General features: G+C 46.6%; 1 long non-coding RNA gene across 1 annotated transcript in view; it reads right to left on the bottom strand.

The window, feature by feature from the left end:
• Positions 1–2,183: 2,183 nt before the first annotated feature.
• LOC144901696 (uncharacterized) overlaps positions 2,184–6,000 on the bottom strand; it is a 51,685-nt gene continuing 47,868 nt past the window's right edge. The window contains exons 3-4 of the long non-coding RNA XR_013629756.1: positions 4,020–4,129; positions 2,184–2,500 (exon numbers count right to left, since the gene is read on the bottom strand). This is a non-coding gene — a long non-coding RNA (uncharacterized LOC144901696). The remainder of the gene's footprint in view (positions 2,501–4,019; positions 4,130–6,000) is intronic.

Here is a 6,000-nt window from a genome sequence, read left to right as displayed (position 1 = left end):
TGCACCCCGTTGCACCAAATACTAAAAGGTAAATAATCACCTGCACCGCTAGCAAGGGTGCAAACATCCTCAAGCAACAAGCAACAAGACTGCGGCGTTCGCACGTGAGGAATATTTGCCCGCCTGAGCGTCTTCATGCATATTTCATGTGGCGCTGCAAGCTGACCTGACAGGAGAGCTTAACAATATTCTACTTGTTGAAAAGCACATCGCCAAAGCTCGTTAGCGTGTGTACATTAACACGGCTGCGACCCAACAGTTGATAATGAGTCTGCAAAACCAAAGAAGCAGCAGCAAACGCGTATAGAAAGCGTTCCTAATGTAGAGAAGTGACTGCACCTCATTAACCGAAGTAAACACGGATACTGGAAGGACGGGAAAAGTCATTATTTGTACCGTTAGTATCAAATAGGGAGCACATTGAGGGTTCAATTCCAGATATTGAGATATTGTTGCATTGGTAGAAGCATCCCGGATTGATAAGAAGTAAATCGACTGCAGAGATGTTCTCCAAGTATCGCAAGACAAGGAACCGGTGGACAGCACGTCGCCGGGGAAAGGACTGGCGTTATGCAAATAAGACCATGCGGTCCACCACCACCAATAGATTGAAGTCCTGTGGGAAACACTGATATGTTATTCATTACGTTACTTGACTCTACACTTTATCGTACGTCATACATTACGTTATGACTTGTTTGTTTCGTTCGGCTTTTGGTTGCACGGTGGTCGTGTGGTTAGCACGCAGACCTCACAGCTAGGAGACCAGGGTTCAATCCCGCCCTCGGCCATCTCTGTATGGAGTTTGCATGTTCTCTCTGGGTACTCCGGTTTCCTCCCACATTCCAAAAACATGCTAGGTTAATTAGCCACTCCAAATTGTCCATAGGTATGAATGTGAGTGTGAATGGTTGTTTGTCTATATGTGTCCTGTGATTGGCTGGCCACCAGTCCAGGGTGTACCCCGCCTCTCGCCTGAAGACAGCTGGGATAGGCTCCAGCACCCCCGCGACCCTCGTGAGGATAAACGGTAGAAAATTAATGAATGTTTTCCTAGAGGGGCTGCATGGTGGTCTAGTGGTTAGTGCACATGCCTCAAAGCTAAAAGACCCAAGTTCAATTCCACCCTCGCCCATCTTTGTGTGGAGTTTGAATGTTCTCCTCATCATTCCCTGTTTCCTCCCACATTCCAAAAACATGCTAGGTTAATTAGCCACTCCAAATTGTCCATAGGTATGAATGTGAGTGTGAATGGTTGTTTGTCTATATGTGCCCTGTGATTGGCTGGCCACCAGTCCAGGGTGTACCCCGCCTCTCGCCCGAAGACAGCTGGGATAGGCTCCAGCACCCCCGCGACCCTCGTGAGGAATAGCAGTAGAAAATGAATGAATGAATGAATGTTTTCCTAGAGGTGCTATATGGTGGTCTGGTGGTTAGCGCACATGCCTCACAGCTAAAAGACCCAAGTTCAATTCCACCCTCGGCCATCTCTGTGTGGAGTTTGTTCTCCCTGTGCATGCGTGGGTTTTCTCCGGGTACTCCGGTTTCCTCCCACATTCCAAAAACATGCTAGGTTAATTAGCCACTCCAAATTGTCCATAGGTATGAATGTGAGTGTGAATGGTTGTTTGTCTATATGTGCCCTGTGATTGGCTGGCCACCAGTCCAGGGTACGCCGCCTCTCATGAAGACAGCTGGGATAGGCTCCAGCACCCCCGCGTCCCTTGTGAGGATAAGCGGTAGAAAATGAACAAACGAACAAATGTTCGGCTTTTTCCCGATTCTGGAGTCACCACAGTAGCTTTTTCATTTTTAAGTCCAGCAAACCGATTTGTTGTTGAGTTTGGCTTTTGAACGACGAGTCATCAGGTGACAACTGAAAGAATTTGGGCGGCTAATGAGCTAGTTGCCATTTCTGAACCTGGAGAAACAACTCAATAAACTTCCACTTGGTTTAAGAGACAACTGAATGTCTTCTTTACATTTTGAAAAGGTGCTGTTGCGCAACTCCACAATATGGCAGCCGCAAAGGCATCCAGTGACAAAAGCTGCAACAATTTGCAGCGCAACTGGAGCACCCAAGCATAAACGCGCCACCAGTCAGCGGCATTAACGGCGCTACGCCTGACCAAGGAGCAGCACGGAGTGGCAGCTCGTGATGCTGATTCGCTGTAATTGTGTCATTGTAATGAGGAGGCTGCTTCATAAATGATGCAAGTCTTCGTGTGCGCTCGCTCCGGGGCAGCACGTGCGCTCCGCAGCGGCCCGGTGGTCCACTTTCATCCTGAGAACAAACCTGCTCATGACTTTCATCTGGCTTTGCCTTTGCGTTGCTATCAATCACCGTGGCTGACGGGTCATCTGATGCTCACTTAGCGAGGTGAACAGGAACAGGAAGAGGAGTGCTTTCATCTGCTGTGCTCACATGGAGCATTGTCATGCTTCCTCATCCTCATGCACTTATTTCATCTTCATCTCCCGAACATCTCTGTTGTGATATCTATAACACGGATATAGATAGCATCTAGCAACAAAATAATGATAGAATATTGTTTTCCGCCATAACGCTGAAAAGTAGAAACCCGCCAACACAGAAATGATCCAAACGCCATAAAACACATGCAACAGGAAACTGGAATCACATCCTAGATTCATAGCAGTCATCAATGTTATGCTTACTGTGTAAAATGGGCCCAATTAGCCATTTTCCCCAGGGTCATGTGACTCATTAGTGTGGGGAAAAAAACAGTTATGGTACCCGTTATGTCATTGTATGATCATATCACCTTGTACTTCAGTACGTGACAAAAAAATAGAAATACAAATACAGAAAAAAAAAATATTAAAAAAATTTAACAATTTAAAAAAACTTATTAGGGCGGCACGGTGGTCGAGTGGTTAGCGAGCAGACCTCACAGCTAGGAAACAAGGGTTCAATTCCACCCTCGGCCATCTCTGTGTGGAGTTTGCATGTTCTCCCCGTGCATGCGTGGGTTTTTCTCCAGGTACTACGGTTTCCTCCCACATTCCAAAAACAAGCTAGGTTAATTAGCCACTCCAAATTGTCCATAGGTATGAATGTGAGTGTGAATGGTTGTTTGTCTATATGTGCCCTGTGATTGGCTGGCCACCAGTCCAGGGTGTACCCCGCGTCTCGCCCCAAGACAGCTGGGATAGGCTTCAGCACACCCCGCGATCCTTGTGAGGAAAAGCGGTAGAAAATGAATGAATGAATAAAATTATATTAGGAAAGCAGGAAGTGAACAAATGCAACAGTGACTGATGGGGTAGGATTTTATAAGCTTTGCTTCTTCCTACTCCTTTTGGATAAAAGAATTGTTGCTGTGCCTCATGAAGATGCTGTGGGCTCTAAGAAGCATCACGGTGACCAAGGTGATCCAGAGCTTTAGGAGGACAGCTTCCGCTCACATCAAGCCCACCCAGGGTCCACCACAGATGCTGGGAGTGTATGTTCAGCATCTTATCCGGGGGCTGGCTTTGGAAAATAAACATGTCAGCGCTACCGGCATTGCGGCAGAGTTTGACGAGGTGGGGGGGGGGGTTGGTCCAGGCCAGATGCCGCATCCTGCATCAAATTGGTCTGCATGGTTGCTGTCCCAGAAGGAAGCCTCTTGTAAAGATGATCCACGAGAAAGCTAGTTTGCTGAAGACAAGCCGATACTAGCTAATAATAACCCATAGAGCAAAATTAAGCCCCCAATGTTTGTAAAGACACATTGGAAGCCTTTAGGTGGGCAAAGTAGGCGGTCCTTTACTGATTGCACTTTAATTGACTATATTCAGTGTTGAGTATATCATGTTTACGCGAGTCGACATTGATGAATGACACGTAAGCTATTAAAGTAATGAATACAATTTGTTGCCGTTTGCAGAGCTAATTTCATTGCTTCGTTTGTTGGCAATAAAATAAGCGCACACAGCAGCACGGTTGACACACGCAAGACCATTTTGTACAACATTAATCCCCGCGGACACGTTCAAACTCTCACTGAACTTACCTGAAGAGGCCGTGCTGCACCTCCATTGGTCCTGCTGCCGTCCTCGGGCTGCTTCGGTGTCAACACGCGAGTCGAGCAAAGTTTGCCCACTTTGCTGCACCCATGCGCGCCTGCAGTGATGAAACACAATATCAACGTCTCATTACTGCGCTTGAACGCATCATCATTTTCACACTTTAATTACATTGTTTGTTTTCCTCAAGCAGGGTTGGGTCCAATCGTGGGAAAAAAGGATATTGGAAGTTGAACTGTTGACAAAAGTTGTGTCGCATACTGACTACATTTTTTTTATGAAATAGTACTAACAAATGAATTTTCATGAAGTATGTTTGTATATCTATTTTTCATAGTTAGATCATAAAAAACCTGCTTATGATGTCGGAAAGTTTTTTTTTTTTACCAATATTAGAGCCTGGTAGACATGAAAAAGCACCCCTACAGTCACCTTACACTCCTGGTGTCTTTGTTTACGACTGGTTGCTCAACTTCATGCTCAAAATAAGAAGGCAAAAACAGTCGACAGTCGATGGCTCGCTGACAGGACAGCGTAGAGTCGCCATTCATCCGTCGCTGTACCGGACCGTCCTGGTGAGGAGAGAACTGACACGGAAGGTAAAGCTCTCAATTGGGAGAGGTGGCTCGGGACCAGGAAGTCTGGGATTCCCTACTGAAACTGCTGCGCCCGTGACACAGATAAACGGAGGAAGATGGGGATAGGGATGGGGATTGGGATGGATGAATGGAAGGAAGGACGGTGGAAGGATAGAAGGATGAATGGAAGGATGGAAGAAAAGATGGTGGAAAGATGGATGGAAGGAAGGAAGGAAGGAAGGATGGATGGATGGTTGGTTGGTTGGATGGAATAGATGGAAGGAAGGAAGGAAGGAAGGAAGGATGGATGGATGATGGATGGAAGGATGGATGGATGGAAGGATAGAAGGAAGGATAGAGAAAGGATGAAGGATGGATGAAGGATGGATGGAAGGATGGAGGGAAGGATGAAAGGAAGCATGGATGGAAGGTTGGATGGAAGGAAAGATGGTGGAAGGATGGATGGATGGATGGATGGAAGGAAGGATGGATGGTTGGATGGATGGATGGAAGGATGGTGGAAAGATGGAAGGAAGGAAGGAAGGAAGGAAGGAAGGAAGGAAGGAAGGAAGGAAGGAAGGATGGATGGTTGGATGGATGGAAGGAAGGATGGTGGAAGGTGGGATGGGACGGTGGATGTATGGATGAATGGTTGGATGGATGGATGAAAGAATGGAAGGAAAGATGGAGAAAGGATGGAAGGAAGGATGAAAGGAAGGGTGGTGGAAGGATGGATGGATGGAAGGTTGGTTGGATGGATGGAAGGATGAATGGAAGGATGGTGGAAGGATGGAAGGATGACTGGAAGGATGAATGGAAGGATGGAGGAAGGATGGATGGAGGGAAGGAAGGATGGTGGAAGGATGGATGGTTGGTTGGATGGGATGGGATGGATTCCTTCCTTCCCAAGGAAGGAATCCGTGTACCGTGTATGTACCGTGCATGTACTATGTACTGTGTATGGACCGTGCATGTACTATGTACCGTGTATGTACCGTGCATGTACTATGTACCGTGTATGTACCGTGTATGTATGTACCACGTATGTACCGCATATGTATGTACCGCATATGTATGTACCGTGTATGTAGTATGTACCACGTATGTACCGCATATGTATGTACCGCATATGTATGTACCGCGTATGTATGTACCGCGTATGTATGTACCGCATATGTATGTACCGCGTATGTATGTACCGCGTATGTATGTACCGCGTATGTATGTACCGCGTATGTATGTACCGCGTATGTATGTACCGCGTATGTATGTACCGCGTATGTATGTACCGCATATGTATGTACCGCGTATGTATGTACCGCGTATGTATGTACCGCGTATGTATGTACCGCGTATGTATGTACCGCGTATGTATGTACCGCGTATGTAG

The sequence above is a fragment of the Doryrhamphus excisus genome, linkage group LG14, assembly GCF_037039965.1.
Source record: "Doryrhamphus excisus strain RoL-2023G ecotype Guam linkage group LG14, RoL_Dexc_Guam_v1.1, whole genome shotgun sequence".
Taxonomy (NCBI): domain Eukaryota; kingdom Metazoa; phylum Chordata; class Actinopteri; order Syngnathiformes; family Syngnathidae; genus Doryrhamphus; species Doryrhamphus excisus.
This window is presented reverse-complemented; position numbering and strand designations above follow the sequence as displayed.